The sequence below is a fragment of the Vicugna pacos genome, chromosome 16 (assembly GCF_048564905.1).
Source record: "Vicugna pacos chromosome 16, VicPac4, whole genome shotgun sequence".
NCBI lineage: Eukaryota > Metazoa > Chordata > Mammalia > Artiodactyla > Camelidae > Vicugna > Vicugna pacos.
The window spans coordinates 18,486,558-18,507,794 of NC_133002.1; the positions used below are offsets into that span (position 1 = coordinate 18,486,558).

The 21,237-nt window shown below is 45.9% G+C and overlaps 1 long non-coding RNA gene and 1 other non-coding gene across 2 annotated transcripts; one reads left to right on the forward strand and one right to left on the reverse strand.

Annotated features, from left to right (window-relative positions):
* Positions 1 to 1,302: 1,302 nt before the first annotated feature.
* On the reverse strand, positions 1,303 to 21,026 carry LOC140686056 (uncharacterized). The gene is made up of 3 exons (XR_012059498.1): positions 20,937 to 21,026; positions 4,889 to 4,975; positions 1,303 to 2,093 (listed from the first exon to the last, which is right to left on the reverse strand). It is a non-coding gene; the product is annotated as an uncharacterized lncRNA (long non-coding RNA).
* TRNAV-CAC (transfer RNA valine (anticodon CAC)) lies at positions 10,717 to 10,789 on the forward strand. The gene has a single exon. It is a non-coding gene; the product is annotated as a tRNA-Val (tRNA).
* Positions 21,027 to 21,237: the final 211 nt, after the last annotated feature.

Consider the following 21,237-nt stretch of genomic DNA (forward strand, 5'->3'; position numbering starts at 1 on the left):
AGACACGTGGGGCCTCCCAGTCCCCCACTTTCCTTGTGCCCCGGTGACTGTCAGCTCTTCCTCCAGAGTCTATGGCCAGTCCCCACAGTACTTCCCAGCTATAGCCCTGGCCCAAGCTGGATCTTGTGCCCGGCTCCTTCATCAGGCCCTGACAAAACTCCTGCCCTTGTGACGCATCTCACATCCAGTCCCAACGTGGGCTTTCTGAAGCATCAATGAGATGGTGACTCTCTTCCACCTGTAGTTCGCCAGTTTCCCCACCTTGGCTGGGCTGTCTGCTGGAAGGGACATTTGTTGAGGTCCTGAGAGTCCCCGGCACCCCTGCTAGGCTGCTGGTTCCTGGGTTCCCTGACACTGCACCTCAGCAGGCCAGGTGGCACAGCCCAAAACCCCAGAATTGCACACCTCAGGAGGGGGCTGGCACTGTGGCTGCTCCATCAAAGAGAGCAGAGAAGGGCTCCCCAGCTGGGACACAAACACTGCATGGTGGCCTCTCCCTTACCATCACATCACCCCCGTGGGACACGAGGGAGGGAGGGACTGAGGCACGTGTTAGTTCCTCTGCAAGGTGGTACCGGCTCAGTTGTGTCCTCTCAGATTCACGTACTCAAGGGGCTCCAGAAAACTGCACTCCTGGGGCTTCCTTTCCACTCCCTGTATCTTACACTTACCTTTGGATGTTCTGCCATCGGGTGTTCAAGACCCAGGAGGTGGTGGTCAACCTTCTCACCCCCTAAGGTCAGGGTCAGCCGAGGCTCCTTGAGGGTAATTTCCAGGGTTCTGAGGAGCCCCTGGGCTCTTCCAGTCCTCTTCTTCCATGTGTGTGACCAGCAAGGATGGCCAAGACACAGCAGTCCACTTAGCTTCCCCCCACAACTGTGGGGCACCCCCTTCCAGTGGTCCTGCTGCATGCAGTGTGCACATGGATGGCTCTGAGCCCCTCTCTCCACTGTGGGTGTGGTCTCTGAATCCTGGGGACACTCAACGATGTTGCAGGGCCCCTTCAGGGGGAGTGGGGGCACCATTGTCCCTGGGCATCAGTGACCCTGATCGCTAAACCCAGAACATGGCAGTTGGTCCTGCCATCTCTCTTCCTTTGCTTCCACCTCCAGACTCAAATGGTCAAACACCCAAAGTGCTGCCCCTCTTAAGTCAGGGCCTAGATGTTCCCAGACTGACTCTGGGGCTGTAGGAGCTGCTGGTCCAGGTGGGTGCTCTCAGCAATCCCTGGAGACAGGGTGAAGGGGAGTGGGAGTAGGGGTTCTCCAACCAGATACATTGCCTGAGAGCCTCTCTGGCAGTCAAGGAGGCTTGTTCACAAAGGACTTGCCCCTGTCCATTACAGGTGGTAGGGCAGGGAGGCCAAATGCCCACTTGGCATGTGTCCAGTTCTCTGTACTCTCAGCTACAAGGACCCAAGGACTTTGGGTGACTTGGGGGTCCTCTTCTTTCCCTGGCCAGGCACAGTGATGGTCCTGAAATCTGTTCGTGTCTCAGAGGAGGGACCCCTAGGGAGCTGTGATGTAGGATAGTAGGGGAGACCTACCTGACAGAGACGTGTACCCTGGCCTGGGATGGCAAGTTTGGGTGAGACAGATCCACACAAAAGATGTGCCCTAGAGGTGGGAACATTGCAGGGGTGGGGGCCGTGAGTGTTTCTCAGTGTGCCTGCTTACATGGATATTTGCTTCTTGGCAGCAGGGGGCCCAGTGCTCATCTACCCTGGTCTGTGACTGACTTCTGCTTCTATGGGAGTCTTAAGTGGTGAGCACCATATTGGCTTTAAGTGCTCAACCTGTGCCCACAGTTGTGGCAAGGATTTCCAAGAGCATTAGGACAGACAAGACCACACAGAACAGAGACTGACTTTTCACTCATATTAAGACTCACAACACACACAGGAAAGAAAGAGATGTTTTTACCATGCGATGGCCTCTGGAGGGCTTCCTGTCCAGTCCCCTCCCAGGCACCTGGTCCGACCAGACAGCCACTTTGTCCAGCCTTGCCCACCACTAGAGGGGGTGTTGGGAAGATGATTATGCTCTTGCCAGATGAGATCCACTTTCTCCATGAACGATCTAGCAAGATATCAGCTGAAAAGAGGAAGAGCGAAAGTGAGAAGAACACGGAGAAGCTGGTGATAGATGCTGGGGTCTCCTGAGCAATGACTTCGTTGGAGGCACATGCACATCCCTGGTCTCCGGACCACCATGTTCATGGCTGATTTGGTGTGCAGGTGACTGAACGTACGGTGCTCTCGCTGGCCCACTTTGGGGGTTGTCTCCAGCTCACCTGAGTGGTGCTGATCTGCCAGCTAAGATGGGGCTCATCCCAGGGCGGCATTGGGCCAGAGAAGGGAGAAGCAGGAAGTCCTTGACCTTACGTGATTTCTAAGAGAGTGACTCTCTGAAGTGGATGAGGTAGAAGGACACCAGCCGGGTATCTGTTTGCTTGCTTGTTGGGTATGGGGCTGGGTGTTGTTTATTTTCTGGATAAGGTGAAAGAACTCTCCGAATAGAAGTGTCTGTACAAGGGCTTTGGCAGGAGGGGAGGGTGCGGGTCAGTCACGTGCCATGAAATCTCAAGAATCTGTAGGAGCTCAGACTCAGGCCTCTCCTCAGAAACAGGCAGAGAGGGGAGTTGGCTTTGGTCAGCACAAAGCTAACTGGCTCCTCAGCAGTCACAACGGAAGGTTCCCGGCATGAACTGATTCACAGGAGCCAGTGTGTCCGCAGCCCACAGCCCGCAGCCCCCAGGGGGTGCACCTGTCATAGGGGAGATTTATTGCCTGCTTCCAGAGAGACAGAGAGGAGGTGGACAGTGTCTCTCTTGCATGGGTCATTCTTAAGTAACATTAATTCAAAATAGTTAGTATGTCATTAAGACATCTTTAGAAGGGACCTGCCCTGGGCCTTAACAATACACATACATAAATACACACATATATACATATATATACACACACACATATACATACAAGAAAGAGAGAGGCAGACAGAAACACAGGCAGGGGGAGAGAGAGGGAGAGACAAGACAGAGAGAGAAATATGCACTGAGAGACAGAGAGAATGAACAAGGGAGCTGGGAATGGGTGGAAGTCACGCACCTTTCATAAGTCAGTCTACATGTCGGAACCCAGGCACAAGGCCCATCCACCCTGCAGGTGTGGGTGTGGGGATCACACAAGGCCGAGTGACCAGGAGGTGAGAACACAGGGAGCCATGGTGGGGCAGCCCACCACAAGGACCGAGATGAGACACTGGCACCTGAGTCTGAACATAACAGGAGGACCTGGAAGGTGTATGTCAGAGCGGACAGTGTCTGAATTGTATTTCATTTCAACCTGCCCACAGGGGGACTGGGAAGCAGGCAGCAAGGAGGGTGACTTTCTCCAGACCCCAGAGCAAACCCAGGCCTGTGTCAGGTGTGCTCTGCGCTCCGCCAGCCCTCTGTGGAATCCTTCCTTTGCTGAGTCTGTGCGTGAGCTCCCTGTGATGCCAGCCCACGGGTGTTACAGGGGTTGTATGTGTTTATAGTCTACAGACCTGATGGCTTCCCTAGGAAGCAGAGACCAGAATGACCCCCATCGTGCAGATGGGGGACTGGGGAGACCCGAGAAGCACGTGGCTTGTCCAGGGTCACAGCACTTCTGAGGAGAGGGAGCTGGATCTGAACCCAGCTGTGTCCTCAGAGCTGGGGCCCTGGCTGCACCCAGGCCTCCCCAGGGCTGTGGGGTGGGCTGGCTTGGTGTCACTGTGCGTGGACATGGTATGGGGTGGGAGGTGAACAGTCAGCAGCCCAGAGGGGCCCTTGGGGAGCTTGGTGTAAGGAGGAAGCTTGGGTAAGGGGACCCCAGGAAGTGACCTCACTTCCGTGGCAATAGAGGCTAACAGAACTTGGAACCTAGGTAACCAGGCACCCATTCTTTAGAGATGACCCTACCCAGCTCACTTGGTTAAGACACTCAAACAAACATGTTCTGTTGTGTCCCAATATCCCAAGGCCATGGCCTCAGGAAAGCGCACAGTGAGGGCCTTTACCAATGCTGCCAACACTGGGTCAGGTCTCACCCCAGACGCCAGAGGGACCCAAAGGTAACACAGGGAGGCCCAGGGCAGGACTGCCCAGACTGGGCCAGTACTCAGAGCCCGCCTGGGTAGCCCTGTGTTCCCTTCCTGGATGGTGAAGGTGGGGTGGTCATGTTGGGGGTGGGGGTCCTGCCTCAAGCAAGACCATGCTGAGGAAGGGTCAGAGGTCAGTCATGTCCAGAACCTGGGTCAAGGCTGGCTGGCTCAGATGTGGAGAATGGGGGCAGTGCCCTGCTATCCGAGGTGGAGACCAAGCCCTCTGGGTATGTCTCTTCCCTCCTGGGTGACTATCCAAGATCGAGGTCTGAGCCTGATCTGGCAGCAGAGAGTTGAGTGGGCAGAAGCAGCAGTGAAGCTGGCCAGGCAGGGCTCTGAGACCTCCGGGCCAGGCTGGCTGCTGGTCACTGTCATTGCAGAGCCCCACGCCACAGATCAGAGAGGAGCTGGTGGATGGGGACACCCACTCCACCTCCCCGAGTGAGGGGCTGGTCTGGGGACATGGAGAGGCCCCCAGAATCATGGCCCAGAGATGAACAGGGCAGGCCTCCTGCCCAGACACCACCCAGGCCACTCCCCAGGGTCCTGCCTGGGGCTAATGGGCAGCTCAGCACACTCAGCTCTGACCTGGAGCACCATGCCAACCTCCCTGTGAGTCAGCTGGAGGACTGGGAGCACACTGTGGCAGAGCCCAAAGGTGAGAAGGGCAGGGATGGGTGAGGGAGGGGCGAGGGTTGGGCCACACAGGGAGGAGTCCCCAGAGGCTGCTGTTGGGAGCAGAGCAAAGACAGGCCTCAGACCACCTGTCTGTTGGAGTGCAGTCAGAGAACACATCCTGTGGGCAGTTCTTGAGTGGGACTTGTCTGGGACGCTCTGGGAATATTTCTGTCCTGGAAAAAGCACATGGAAAGGAGGCATGTGGGTAAATTGTTCCTCTCTCACAGCATGAATATTTCCACAAGACTTAAAGCTGTCTCCACTTCCAACACATATATATCCACAGGAGTTAGGGGCAAGGGAAGACACCAGAGACCAAAAAAAGGAAGACCCCAATCCAGCAGGAGACCCAGAGCGAGAGGAGGAAACACTATGCCGGCAAGGAGGAGATACGTCTGCTCCTGCAGGCAACACAGAGCTGGGACATATTCCACCAGCCCTGCAGGGAGACCCAGAGCCAGATCATATTCCATCAGCCCTGCAAGGAGACCATGAGCCTGCTCCTGCAGCTCCTCCTTCACCTGCACCTGCACCTCAAGGTAACTGAGAGCCAATTCAGGCATCGCCACCCCCTCAGGCTGAGCCACCTCTGCACCCACCAACACCATCTTCTCCTAATTCCCACCATCAACCCACTCCCTGACTCGAACTTTTTCCTTTCCCCTGGCATCGTTTTCTTTTGGTTTTTCTGTAATTTCCTTTGTTTCTTTCATACCATTTATGGTATCATCTATTTTTATGTTTTAAGCTTGCAGTAATATAATTTAGACTCCCGTTTAAATTGTGCATGAATTCTAAAGGAGCTAAGAATCAGTAAAGAGCATTAAGTGCATTCACAATGCTGTGCAACCATCACTACTGTCTAGTTTCAGACTATTTCTTTCTTCAAAGTAAAACCCTGTATCCAGAGCACACACTCTCCTTCCTCCCTCCCCCAGCCCCTGACAACCCTGAGTCCTATTTCTCTCCCTATGTCTTTACCTCTCCTGGACATTCCCTATCAATGAAACCATACAAAAGGTGGCTTTTTGTGTCTGCCCACATATTTTAAGTGGGGGCTGGTGAATTTTTTTGTCTTTACTTGAAATAGCATTTTTGTTATTTGAAAGGGAAATCCAGGTGGATTAAAGATGAGATGTACAAAACAAGGCCCTTGTAGTAGCTGTGTGCGTAATCTCGGGGTAGACACTGCTGTTCTGCCTGTGACACCACCAACAGAAGCAAGAAGGGAGATGCTTAGCTCTTCCTGTGGCAAAACAAAACCAAACAAATCAAAAAACAAGCAAAAGCCCAGAAAGACAGCTGGAAAGAAACCACAACCTGGAAAAAGTGTTCCTCATAACCCAAGGTCAGAGAAAGGTTTCACATCCCTGTGGTCCAAAAACCTCTCAAAATCCAGTGTTCTAAACAGAAACAGAACAATCACATGCAGTTCCAACCAGAGGCAATGCAAGTGGCCAGTGTGTGTTAGAGATGCTCGACCTCTTAGGTGAGGATACATGCAGATGTACAAACTACAGAGACAGCACTGGTCACCATCACACTGGCAGGTCTTTAATCTGGTGACAACCAGCCCTGGTGACAACATGAAGAGGCAGAGGCCCCAGAAGATCCCTGGAGGGAAGAGCAGACACTCCTCTCTGGGAGAACAGGGTGCAGGACGCATCAAAGTTCCACAGGTGCATCCTTTTCCCAGCAGTGCTGATCCTTAGAGTTGATCCCGTCATAGTTCTTGCACAACTTTTCAAAGATGTCTTTCCAAATATGTTCATCACAGCATTTGTTGAAAGAGTAGGAACTGGGAGCAACACTAATATTCATGGACAGGGGATGGGATCCATCAGTTCTGATTCATGTGGATGAATGAATGCTGTACAGCTGGAGAAGTGGGTGCAGGGTCTCTACCTGACGTCAGGAGAGCCCTCAGGGTGGAAGCATGTGGACCCTCCGTCTGCATCCAGGGTCCCATCTGTATGACCGCATATGTGTGAAATCAACATGGATGTAAATGAATCTCAGTGTGTGAGAGGCAGAGATAGAAAGAGACAATGAGAGAGAGAGACTGAGAGATGTGCACCAAACCATTCATGATGGTCACCTCTGCAGGTGGGATTTGTAAATGTCTTATCTTCTACTTTAGGCAATGTTTCCATTTTTTATAATGTGTCTGCATTATACTACTGATTCTAAAAGGATTAAAATCCTATGTGAATGCGAACCATTCATTACTCATCTGTGGAGTAATTAAAGTGCATTATTCTTATTTTTAAAAAACTTGTTGCAAGGACAATAATTATTTATGAGAGTAAGAGAATGATTTCTAAAGGAGCTAAGAATCAGTAAAGAACAAAACCTTCTCAGGACTCAGTTCCAAGTCAGCTCCGTGGCAGCAGAGGTTCTCCAGGAGGTCGTGTACATTCTGAATCAGCATCCAATAGAGGGAAGGAAGAAGTACCAGACTTGGACACTGAAGACTACAATAGTTGAGAGATTTTGTTGGGAGAAGTTAAGAAAGATCTACATTCACAGAAAATAATCCCATATTCATGGAGCAGAAGACTTGAGGCTTATTAAGATGGCAATAGTCCACAAAGAGACCTAAGGATTCAAAGATTCCCTACCCAAGTCCCAGGTAGTGTTTTGCAGAAATGGACAACTGGTCTAAAATTCATGTGGAAAAGGCAAGGGGCTCAGAATAGATCAGGGAATCCTGAAAAAGATGAACAAAGCTCAAGAAATGGAAAGCCAGGAGGAACCCCATGGTTGGTATAAAGACACTTTCAGCTGAAGATACCTGAGATTCAACAGATGCAGGAAAAAAGCCTTCTTGGAGCTTCCCTTATCTGAATAAAGGCAGACGCTTCTGAGAAATGACCACAATTTCTCAGAATTTCTTAATTCCCTCATCAGGGTGGCTTCTATTCCCAGGAGAGAGACCAAGAGTAAACCGACCATAAATCCCTTCTCCGGGGTGTCTTAGGACCCTGAAGAAATGCAAAGGTCACTCATCTGTGTACTGATGAACATTATCACAAAGATTCTTGTATTCCATTGTTTTCCAAAGAACCCATTTGTCTTTCCAGAAAGAAATCTTTCATAGAAGTCAATTCTCTCCTCTCCCTTTGCCCTATTAAGTTAGGTTGATTTAAAAAAAAAAAAAAGCCTTTCACCATTTAACACGGTAGTTACTTTTCTGGTGGCTCCTATGTGCTCAGAAGTAAACCTTTTCTCTTGTTCTTCTCTTTACTTCTGTGGGCTCTTCGGGAGGGACTCTGGATGACAGGGAACTCTCTTTTCTCACCTTCTTTAGTAACATCTTTTTGTCCATGGTTAAGCCATAAAAAGGCTCATTGGTTTTGAGCTATATTTGGAATATACATACCTTTGGAGAACCCCTGAGAGGAAAAAAAGGGATTCAATACCATCAGAATTTACTGGTTTTCCTGGTCCAATACCTAATAGAACAATATTTGCAAGGATTTTTTTTACAGGTTCTCACCATAAAAGAAAGATCCTATTGAAACCTCTTCGATGATCAAATAGAAACAAAAAGGAGAATCAGAACACTTCCTTAACAAAATGGAAGGACTGAAATCAGATTTAGAGTAAAAATTAAAATCCATTTACACCATCAACCCTCCCACCCATGTGTATACTGTCCTCACGTAATCTTCCAGATGATCCCCTGGAGAAAATCCTCACCAAGACTGCAAATGGCCAGACCCTTTGCCAGGACCTCATGCTCATTTTTAGAACTTGGCCCACTTGGGGGCTGATATCCAGGGCCTGAGAGAAGCTATCTGTGAGGCCTTCTCTGCTAAGACCAACCTGGCTGAAAGGGAACTGTGCACTCTGGTCGGGGGAGAGAGCACACCGAGCCTCTGCAGAAGGATCTCTGAGAACATCCCAAGGACACACAGCTCTAAATCTGAACACAGGAATCTTTTGATTGGCATCTTAGCTGGCAATCTGCTCCTTGATAGAAAGAAGCAGATTCAAGATGGTGACGCTGGATGGGCAGGTCGGCCTCTTGAGGTTGTCAATGAGAAGGGTGTGCAATTCTCTGAAGAATTAAAAACCATCATCCTTGCTTTGCTAACCTCATTTATAGAGAAACAGAAACGTGGCTCTAGGAGTAATTCAAAGCTCGCCCGCCCTTCTTACCAGCACCAACATCTCCACTTCCTTCTCCTGTCAGGGCCCTGGAGAAAGAACCGTCCTACACTCAAGAAAGAAGAAAAAACTAAAATAGCAACTGCCTTGCACCTCTGACAATAAGAAATACACCCCCGAATTTCTTCTTTAAAATGCTTACATCCTTCCTCAGGCCCTTCTGCCAAACAGCTGTGTCTTCCAGGTCTTGAGAACCCAGTCTTCAAATGTGAACATTCAAGAAAGTAACTCTAACTGGAGTGTGCCTTGGCTTTTAATTGTGTTTCTTGCCTCCTGTCATAAAATATGAGTCACTTATTTCTCCACCTGACAAGTGCAGTTATGCCTGCCACCCCCTCAAAATTGCAACGCTTTCTTCCTTTGCATGCTCACCCACTGAAAGTAACTTAGTCCACTAAAATCATCACTGAGACCAGAAAGGAAAAGGCTAATTGTACACAAACTGGATATTTCATCCACTCAGATTGGCTTTAAAAAACACCAAGATGACCACATGTTATTTTCAAAAATTCCTTTGTCCAGATTTTAGTCCACAGCCTCCATAAATATTGACATATAGGTCAAATCTAAATCTTAAAAGTCTTCTCCACACATATTAGTACAAACATTTAACTCTCACTAAGCAAGTAGTCTTTCTTGTTCCATCTGCTAGAAACACAGTTCAGAGCCTACTATTTTATATAAACAGATGATTTTGTATTACTCAGTTTTACTAACTCATGGCTGAAGTTTTGGAAAGAAAGCTATTATATGTATTTGCATTTGTCTGCATGATTATGTATGTCTTTTATTATAATGGGGAGGGGAGAGTCCACAATTAAGAACTTAGAAGAGTAGGGGGAAATTTATTTTTCCTCCCATACACACGCAATGAAATACTATTCAGAAACAGGAAGAAATAAACTATCACTCTATGCAAAAAACACAGATGAACATTACATGTATATTGCTAAGTGAAAGAACTCAGTCTGCAGAGGCTACACACTGTATGACTCCATTTATATGACATTTGGGAACAGGTAGAACAGAGGTGGTACACAGGTTATGGGGTGGGGGGTTGAAATAATCCATATGAGACTTCAGTGGTGGATACTTGCCACTATGCATTAGCTTAAACACATTTTTTACAACCCAACAAGTAAATCATAATATATTCAAATGTATTTTTATGATATGAGAGTGTCACAGGATGGAATAGCGAATGTGACAAAGAATATAATTGGTTTAGAAAGTGTAAAAGAGAAGAAATGTATGGAAAAAACTCGTTGTTGGTGGTGGGGCAAAAGGCACTTGACATAATTATCTATGGAAAAGAACAAAATCTGTAGAACAAAGGCATACTGTACCATACATAAGTCCTAGACTCTGTAGGTTCTTCCCCATGGCGGTTGGAGCTAACAAACTACTACATCTGTAACCTGGAGTGGAGCAAGCAATGAATTCAGTGAATGACAAATGGTGGAAGCCAGGTTTCTTACCTTTGGAGTGGGAAGTTACAGGTAAGCAAAGGCAGAAGTTTACAACATCCATGCAGCAATGGATAGATTACATTCCCTCAATTTTAAAACCTTTTGTGCATCAAAGGTACTATCCAGAAAGGGACAACACAGCCCACAGAAGGGGTGAAAATATTTGCACATGACATATCTAACAAGAGTCTGCTCTTCAGAATACATCAAGAACTTTTACAACCATCAACCAAAAGACAACCCAAGTTTTTATACTGAAAAGGACTTGAGGGGGAGGGTACAGCTCAGTGGTAGAGTGCATGCTTCACATGCATGAGGTCCTGGGTTCAACCCCCAGTACCTCCATTAAAGTCAATCAATCAATCAATCAATCAAATTACCTCCTCCACAAAATAAAAATAAATTTAGAAAAAGAAAGAAAAGGATTTGAACAGACCCTTCTTCAGATAAGAAATATAAATGGTCAACAAGCACATAAAAAAAAAGAAACCCACAAGATGGAATTCTGTCAAAGGAAGGCAGGAGCCAATGGAAAGAGCTCTCTCAATAGCCAAAGGAGGGATGAACTGAGTAACCCAATACTGTACTACTGGATTATAAGCAAAAGCTTAAAATAACTACCCAGGTGGGGTGTCCATGCTGGTAAAAAATAAATGATTATATAGTGAGTTTTTTTTTTAACAAGTGTCACTGAATAGAAATCTCCTATGTGGAAGAATTCCAAATAGTTGATGTAGATACTCAGCCTTTCACTAAGGAGGTGGTGCTAACTCCCCTCCTAAAGTGTGGGTGCCACATACTGAGTTCATCCCAAAGAAGACACACAGTATAGACTTGGGAGGAAAAGTAACTTCACAGTCAAAAAAATCTGATAACCACTACCTCGGCCAGGAGGGCAACAGTGATACATCGCCTTGATGTGTGTTCCTGTGACATAAACCAATGAGAGAGCACTGACCTCTGTGATCTGCTTCCTCAAAACCCATAACCTTATTCTAATCACAAGGAAAACACCAAGTAAACTCCAATGTGGGACAGTCTACAAAATACCTGACTGGTCCTTCTCTACACCATCTAGGTCACTGAGAGGACAGTGGGAGAGAATGTCAAAGCCACAAAGACCCTAAAGTGACAGGACAGCTCACTACCATGTGACCCCCCCGGGGGGATCCTAGGACAGAAGGAGGTAAATGAAGGGAACCCAAATAAAATATGGATTTTAGTTAATAGTAAGCTACCCATATTTGTTCATTAATTGTGACAATTCTGTAGGAAACTAGAGTAAGAGGTGAAATTAAAAGTCAAATAAGAATGAGCTATTGCATCAAACTGTAAATCTAAAATAGAAGGGTGCTTTCCTAATAATACACATGCCTTCTGAGTGTCCTCATGTCAGAGCGGCAGAGTGGGGCCAGCACCACCCTTTCCAGGCAGGAGGGAGAACAGAGAGAGATCCTGCATGACTTCTGACCCCCTCCACAATGCTGACTGAGACGAGTTGGATTTGAAACCCTTAGAGACAAGTACAGACATTTCATTCTTCCCTCACAGCCCATGACTGGACTTAGAAAAAATGATACAGCTCATGTGACCCTGGGAGAATCCTGTCCATCCTGGAGGGCTTAAAGAGATGGATAGAAGGGGGATCAGGGTGGGTTATGCTTAAACCTAACTCTAATTCCAACCCTAACACCCTAACTTATTACCCTAACCTATGACCCTAAACTTAATGACCCTAACCTGGGACCCTGGACCCTTGATCCTGACACCTAAACCCTAATCCCTGTTCATCAATTGTACCAAATATGCCACATTGATGAGGGATGTTGAGGGTAGGGGAGTATATATGTGTGGGTAGGGAGGTCTCTGTGTGAACTCTGTATTTTCTGCTCAATTCTGTTGTGAACCTGAAACTGCTCTGAAAGAATAAAGTCTATTTTAAAATATTTTTTAAAACCCTAATCCCTGACCCTGACCCTTTAAACATTACCCTGTACCCCGTCTCTTCAACTCTGACCCATAACCTTGACCATAAGCCTAAATTCTGACAGTGACTCTGACTGCAGACCTAAACCCTAGAAAAGTGGACACCAAGGAATGACTTTATAATCTCCCAGGTAAACCAAGGGAATAAATCCTCACAACCCTGCACTAAGCAATGGTTTCTTAGATTTAACAGCAAAGCACAAGCAATGAAGGAAAAAACAGATACACTGAATTCCTCAAAGTTAAAATCTTTATCACATCAAAAATGCTATTCAGAAAGTTAAAAGGCAGCCCACAGAATGGAAGGAAATATTTGTACATTATATATCTAATAAGAGTCTGTTATCCAGAATATATCGAGAAACTCCTCAACAAAAACACAAAGAACTCAATTTTTTAAGTGCACAATGGACTTGGCGAGACTCTTCTGTAGACAAGACATACAAATGGTCAACAAGGACACAAAAAGATGTAAAACAACAGCAGTCATGATGGAGATGCAAATTAGTACCATAATGCAATACCCCTTCAAACGCAGTAGAACTGTTATAGTCAAGAAGAACTAAAAATAACAAATACTGCCAACAATATAGAGCAAATGGAACTTTTAAATACTGCCTGTGGAAACATAAGATGGTGCAGCCTATGGGTACAATACTTTGACATTGCCTCAAAAAGATAAATGTACAGTATGACATGGCTCAACAACTCCACTCCTAGTGACAGACACTCAGTAACTGACAGCAGGTGTTCTAACAAAATCTCGTACATGAGTACTCATAGCAGCACTGTTCACAATAGCCAAAGATAGAAACAATTAAAATGTCCATCAACAGATGAATAAACACAATGCAGTAGATCCATGAACTGCCATGTTATTCTGCCATATAAATAATGAAGTAAAATAGTGCAGCCAGTGTGGAGAACAACATGGCAGCTCCTCAAAACATGAAACGTAGAGTTAACACATGAGCCTTCAACTCCACTTCAGGGTATTTACTCAAAATATTGGAAAGTGGGGACTGGAACAGATATTTGTACACTCATATTCACTGTGGCCCCATTAACAGTCACAGATGGTGGAAGCAGCCCAAGTGCCTTTTGAGGGATAAATAAACAGAATGTGGTATGTACACAAGGGAATGTCATTCAGCCTTGAAAACTCAGGGGATTCTGACACGTGCTACACTGGATGAACCTTGCAGTCACTATGCTAAGTGGAGTCAGTCAGTCACAGAAGGACAAGTTCCATAATCCACTTACATACAGATCCAGATGAGTCAAGTTCAGAGACAGAAGGAATGGGGTTGTGAGGAGCTGAGAAGAGTCAGGGTTTCATGGATACAGTTTCACTTTGGGAAGATGAAACAGTTCAGGAGCTGGATGGTGAGGGTGTCTTTATAACAGTGTGGATGTAGTTAATGCCACAGAATGTACACAGAAAACAGTTTAAGAGGTGTTCTGTGTTTTTAATCACCATGAAAAAAAATGAAGTCCTGATACCTGTTATAACACAGATGAACACTGACAACATCCCAAGTGAGAGGAGCCATGCAGGAAAGGCCACCCAGATCACATACCCCTCTTGTGCTTTAAATCCCTCAGGATTGTGAAAATGAAGGAAAGCTGCAGTCAGGTTTCCAGAAAAAAACCTGGATCAGAATGGGAAAAAAAATATAACCCTAGACTTGGGTTAGCTGGTGAAAGTTGGGTTGGATTTTTATAAGAAATTAAATTTATCCTCATTTGGGGGCTATGTGCTGGTTCCCTGGTAGACTGTCCCTCTTTGGGGTAAAACACACTGGAGTATTTTGTGTGAGGTGGCAAATGTGAGTACTGTGTACTGCTACTGAAATTCTTCCATACATTTGAAATTCTTGGGGAAAAAATGCTTTTCTAAGCAACCATGTCAATAATAGGACAGAAAAGTAGAAAAGACATCAAACTTGGTCATAGAGGCCAAGTCCTATCCAGCCCATGCTCACCCAGTGGTGATGCTCCTCACCCTTGCAGGGTCCACACATTTTTGAAGGGCACTTTGGGAAAATGGTATCAGCAGCCACTGTGTCTTGGGTGCTGTGGATGACCTGGATGTAGTTGAAACAGGGCCATTTCTAATTCCAGTTTCCACATCAAATCACACACACGTGCGCGCGCGCACACACACACACACACAAACTGTTGGAACTAATAAATGAATTCAGTAAAGCTGCAGGATGCAAAATCAATACACAAAAATCACTTGTGTTCCTAGACAATAATAATGAACCATCAGAGAAAGAAATTCAGAAAACAATCCCATTTTCAATAACAACAAAAGAACAAAATATCTAGGAATAAATTTAACCAAAGATGTGAAAGACGGTAAATCTTCTGCACACTGAAGATGGTAAGACATTGATGAAGACATTGAAGACCAAAAAAATGGAAAGGTATCCTGTCCCCATGAATGTAAAGAATTACTAGAGCTGAAATGTCCATTCCACCCAAAACAATAGACACACTGAATGCAATTGCTACCAAAATACCAACGGCCTTTTCCACAGAGACAGAACAAACCATCCTAACATTTGTAAGGAACCACAAAGGACCCCAAACAGCCAAAGGATCCAGGCAAAGGAGAACAGCGGCTGCAGGAAACTCACTGACTTCAAACCACATTATGAAGCTACCGTAACCAGTGTAGAAATGGCACAGTAAGAGGCTAGAGGAATAGAAGAGAGAGCCCGGGAGCACATCCAAAAATATGTGGTCAGTTAACTGATGACAACTGATGGCACACCTCAGGGAAAGGACAGTCCCCTCAATCAATGATGTCCGGACAACTGGACATCACAAGCCAAGGAAGGACGCTGAACACCATCTGCCCCGCCTCCACAAAACTACAACCAACAATTTCCCACTTCAAGCCCTTCCTGTGTTGGGCCCTCTGAAGACGGACACTCCAGCATCCAGACACGCATGGGAAGCTTCTCCTCACTTTTCCTCACCTCTTCCTCCTCTGGCAGCATCTCCCAGCTGGTTCTGAAGACACGGAGCTCCTCTCAGTGTGGATACAAGCCCCACGTTTTCCCGGAGCCAAATCCCTGGCAGGTCCGGAGGAGACCAGGCTCCTGTTGGCTGAGCAGGGAGCCAAGGCTGTGGGCAGAACAGGCAGGCACTGCCCTGGTCAGAGAGGTGGACTAGTCACCCTCTGCTGGCAAACAGGGGAATGCAGCTGCACCCACTCAGTCCAGCGGAGGCCGCTGAATCCTGCTGGCAGTCCTGCTGAATGCACTCAGCTTTGGAAATTCAAATGGATGGAGGCCAATATCCCATGACTTCTCAAAAAATGGTTATAGAACAATTAGAAACCATATGCAATGAAGGTAAACACAGCTTTACAGAAGTCACCAAAAGTCACTCAAACTTGTCCACAGACAAATTTTAAATGCAAAACTGTAAAAATTATAGAAGAAAATATAAAGGAAAATCTACATGACCATGGGTTTGGTCATGTAGATGATGATCTTTGACTTTCAACAACACAAAAAGCCAACACACAAAAGGAAAAAAACTAATAATTTGTACTTCATCCAATTAAAATTTTCTACTTGGTGAAATACATTATTCAGAAAACCAAAAGACAAGCAACAAACTGGGAGAAAAATACTGGCAAAACACATATCTGCTAAAGAATATGTACTCAAATTACACAAAGAACTATAAAACCAGCAACCCTATTTAAAATGGGTAAAGATCTGGATAGACACCTGGCAAATAAGACATACAGAAAATAAGTAAGTGGACAAAAATATGATCAACATCATATACTATTAGGGAACTACAAATTAAAGCAAGCGGACAGCACTACACACCTATTAGAACTGCTAACCTCCCCACAAGGCGACAATGCTCATTACTAGAGAACAGGGAACACAGCAACTCTCCTTCATTGCTGATGGAACACACATACAGCCTCCTGGAATATAGCTGGGCAGAATTTTCCAAGGCTAAACAAGTCTCACATCTTGAGATGCATCAATCATGCCTCCAATTCCTCAAAAGACTGAAAACAGACTTACCATCTGATCCAGCAATCTCACTCCTGGGCATATATCCAGAGGGGCCCTTAATTCAAAAAGATACATGCACCCCAATGTTCATAGCAGCACTATTTACAATAGCCAAGACATGGAAGCAACCGAAGTGTCCATCGACAGATGGCTGGATAAAGAAGTTGTGGTATATTTATACAATTGAATACTGCTCAGCCATAAAAAATAAAATAATGCCATTTACAGCAACATGGATGGACCTGGAGTGTGGTATATTTATACAATTGAATACTGCTCAGCCATAAAAAATAAAATAATGCCATTTGCAGCAACATGGATGGACCTGGAGATTGTCATTCTAAGTGAAGAAAGCCAGAAAGAGAAGGAAAAATACCATATATCATCACTTATATGTGGAATCTGAAAAAAAAGATAAATGAACTTATTTATACAACATAAACAGACTCACAGACATAGAAAACAAACTTATGGTTACCATGGGGGAAAGGGGGTGGGAAGGGATAAACTAGGAGTTCGAGATTTGCAGATACTCAACTACTATATATAACATAAACAGCAAGTTTACACTGTAGAGCACAGGGAACTATATTCAATATTTTGTAGTAACTTACGGTGAAAAAGAATATGAAAATGAATATATAGATATATGTTCATGTATGACTGAAGCATTAGCTGTACACCAGAAATTGACATGACATTGTAAACTGACTATACTTCAATAAGAATAGATATATACAAAAAAATGCCTCCAATTTTTACACAACTGCTTTGAAAAACTATATCCAAACAGAAACAAGCACGCTCTTGTGCGTGGAAGCCCCACTCATAGTGCCTAAACCTTGAAGGAATCAGGATGTCTTCAGCAGGTGAACGTGTAAGTAAACTGGGTGCATCCATATGAAGGGGAGCAGAATAGGACACCCCACAATACAGAATTTCAGGAGACCCCAAGGAGCTAAAACTATCTGAAAATAGAAAATCAAGGTTGGAGGTGCACACTCCCCAACTGCAAGAGTACACAACAAGAGTAAATAAAACACTGTGACACAGGCATCCATATGTATACACACACAGATGAATGGCACTGAATGTGATCCCAGAGATGAACCCATCCATCGATGGTGCACTGATTTCAGACAACAGTCAACTGCATTAGACTCGGGGAAATGGTGTTTTCAACAAAGGGTGCTAGGCTATTGGCTATCCACACGCTGAGGAGTGAAATTGGACCCTTACCTCATACCACAAACAAGAAGAATCTCAAAATACATAAAAGGCTTAAATGTTAATGAAAGGTAAAATTTCAGTCAGCCTCTTGCATCCTCAGGTTCCACATCCATGGATTCACCCAACTCCAAATCAAAAATATTAGAAAAATAGTTCCAAAAAGTTTCCAAAGGAAAACCTTGAATTTGCCAGGTACCTGCCACTATTTACGTAGCATTTACATTGTACTTAAGACATTTATACAGGATTTACATTGTATTAGCTATTGTAAGTAATCTAGAGGTAATAAAAGTCTACAAGAACGTGTGCCTGGGTTATATGCAAATACTATACCACTTTATGAGAGATTTGAGCGTCCATGGATTTTGGAGTCTGTGGGGTGTCCTGAAACCAATCCCTCACAGACACCTTGGGATGACTGTGTAAACTCTCCAGTAAAACATGCAGATGAATCTTTATAACCTTGGATTTAACAATGATTTCCTAGATCTGACACAAGTAATGATTTCTCAGATCAAAGCACAAGTAATGAAAGGGGGAAAAAGTTTGGATTTCCTCAAAATTAAAAACTTTTCTGCATCAAAATACACAATCCAGAAAGTGAAAAGGCAGCCCACACACTGTAAGAAAATATTTCCATGTGATATATCTGATGAGTCTTTATCCAGTGTGTATCAAGAAATGTTACACCTCCTCAACAAAGACACACCCAAAGACAAACACCCCAATTTTAAATACGGACAAAGGACTTAAACAGACCCTTCTCCACACAAGACATGCAAATGGTCCATGAGCAGCTGAAAAGATAGGATGGAAATGCAAATTAAAACCACAATGCAATAACTCCTTCACACACTCTCAAATGGTTATAGTCAAGAAAATTAAAGGTAACAAATGTTGGCAACAATGCAGAGAAACTGGAACCTTTAAGCATTACTTGTGAAAACGGAAAAGGGTGCAATCTGTGTTAACCATACAAATAGAAAGTTACCGTATGTCTCAAGAACTCCACTCCTAGATGTAAACCCTGAAGAACTGAAAGCAGGTGTCACATCTATTGACAGCAACACTGTTCACAACAGTCAGAAGGTAGAAACAATGCAGCGTCCACCAGTGGGTAAATGGATAAACAAAGTGGGGTTGATTCATAAACCACCATACGATTCTGCCATAAACGCAATGAAGAGAAAGATTGCAGCCTCTGTGGGAACCAGGATGGCAGCCCCTCAAAAACTTCAACACAGCATTAACATGTGAGCCACCAATTCCACATCGGGGTGTGCACCCAGAAGACTGAAAGCAGGGCCTGGAACAGACAAGGGAGCACCCCCATTCACAGCAGCACAGTCACAGCAGCAGAAGGTGGGAGCGACCCAAGTGCCCCCCAGTGGACAGAGGGATAAACCAAATGTGTAAACACAAAGGAGTGGAATTCCGCCTTAAAAACTAAGGAAATTCTGACACCTGCTGCAGCATACATGAACCTTGAGGCCATTATGATAAGTGAAACAACTCTGCCACAAAAGGACAAAGATGGTATGTTTCCACTTCTGTGAGGTATCCAGAGAAGTCACATTCAAAGACAGAGCGCAGAATGTGGTTGCTAGGGGCTGAGGGAATTAGTCACTGGTGAAAACTGAGAAGTTCTAGAGATTGGAGATGGAGAGGCTATTTGCACAACACTGTGATTGCAGTTAAGGCCATACAACTTAACGTGTACTTAAAACAGTTCAAATGGCAAATGCTACGTTATGTATATTTAATCTCAATGAAAAAAATTAATGAAGTACTTATACCTGGTACAACACAGATGAAAACTGAAAAAGCCTAAGGAAAAGAAGCCACACAGAAAAGGCCACCCAGATCAGACTCTCCTGTGTGCTTTAAATTAAATCAAGTTTGTGAAATGATAAGAAGTATCAGTAGTGGTTCCAGAAAAAGAAAACTGGATCAAAATGTGAAAAGACGTTTCCCTAGAGCTGGGGCGGATGGTGAAATCTGCAGCGGGCCTGTGGACTGGATTACAATGTGGAAACTGCAATCATCTCCTCATTTGGAGGCTGTGTGCGGACTCCCTGGGAGAGGTCGCTGGTTTGGGTAAAAAAACGTGCTGGAGTATTTTGTGTGAAGTGGTAAACGGGGTAGAGCAAAGACAGCAGGGAATCTGGGTGTAGAGACAGACAGCACTTTGTCTGCTACTGCAAGTTTTCTGTGTGTTTGCAATTCCCGGAAAGTAAATTACCTTTCAAAACGCCATGTCAAGACCAGAAAGGCAGAGCCCACATCACACTTCCTCACAGGCCAGGCCCCCCCAGATCCAGTTCACACACAGAGTGAGCCTCATTGCCCCTGTAGGGGTCCACGTGTAATTTACAGACACAGCGGAAGGTCACATTAGGAGCCACTGTCTCCACGTTGTGCATGACCTGGATGTGGTTGACACAGTGCTATTTTTGAATTCCAAATTTCCACATCATTCCACCAAAAAATAATTAGAAATAGTAAGTGAATTCAGTAAAGCTAAAAAATCAATACACAGAAATCAACTGCATTTCTAAGCACTGACAATGAACCATCAGAAGGAATAAGAAAACAGTCCTATTTACAATTGCATCAAACAGAGCAAAATACTTACAAATGAATTTAACCAGACGTGGAAGCCCTGCACACTGAAAACTTTAAGACATTCCCAAAAAAATTGACGACGACTCATATAAATGCAAGGGTATCCTGTGCCCACGGATGCAGAACTGTCCCTTGTACCTAAAGCCACGCGCACAGGGATGCACCCCCGCCAAAACCCCACGGGCACTCTTCACAGCCAGAGAACTCACCCTGCTGTGTGCGTGGAACCACGAAGGGCCCCGAACAGCCAAAGCGGCCCTGCGACAGGAGAGCAGGCTGGAGGCACCTCCCTCCCCAGCTTCGCTCTACGCAGAAGCTACAGCCGCCGAAACTGTGGAATCAGCACAGACACAGGCGCCGGGCGGCGGGACAGGACACGAACCCGCCCGGGCCGGGTCGGCCAAGGTGTGACAGCGGGGCTCAGACACGCCAGGGGGGAGGGCGGTCCGCACCGCAAGCCGCGCTGCGCTGGGAGGGCTGGACTGACTGAAAAAAGCCGGTTTTCCACACCAAGACCCTCCTGGGCCCCCTGAAGGCGGACCCCCACCCCGACCCCGCAGCCACCCCGCAGGCAGCGTCTCCTCACGTCTCCTCACCCGTTCTCCCGGCGGCGCCCCCCGGGCCGGTCCTGGGAGAACCCAGCTCCAGTCAGCGTGGACGCTGCCCCGTGTGGTCCTGAAGCTGCCGCCCGCGCGGCACATGAGGAGACAAACTCCCTTCGGCGGCGCGCAGAGCCAAGCCCCCGAGGGATGCGCATGCGCATGGGTCAGAGACGCGGCTCAGCGCCCCCTGTGGTCGGTGAGGGACGCGCAGGCGGAGCTCACAGGCCAGGGGCGCAGCGCCCCCTGCTGGCAGACCTGCCGACTCCATTAAACCATGGAAATCCACACTGCAATG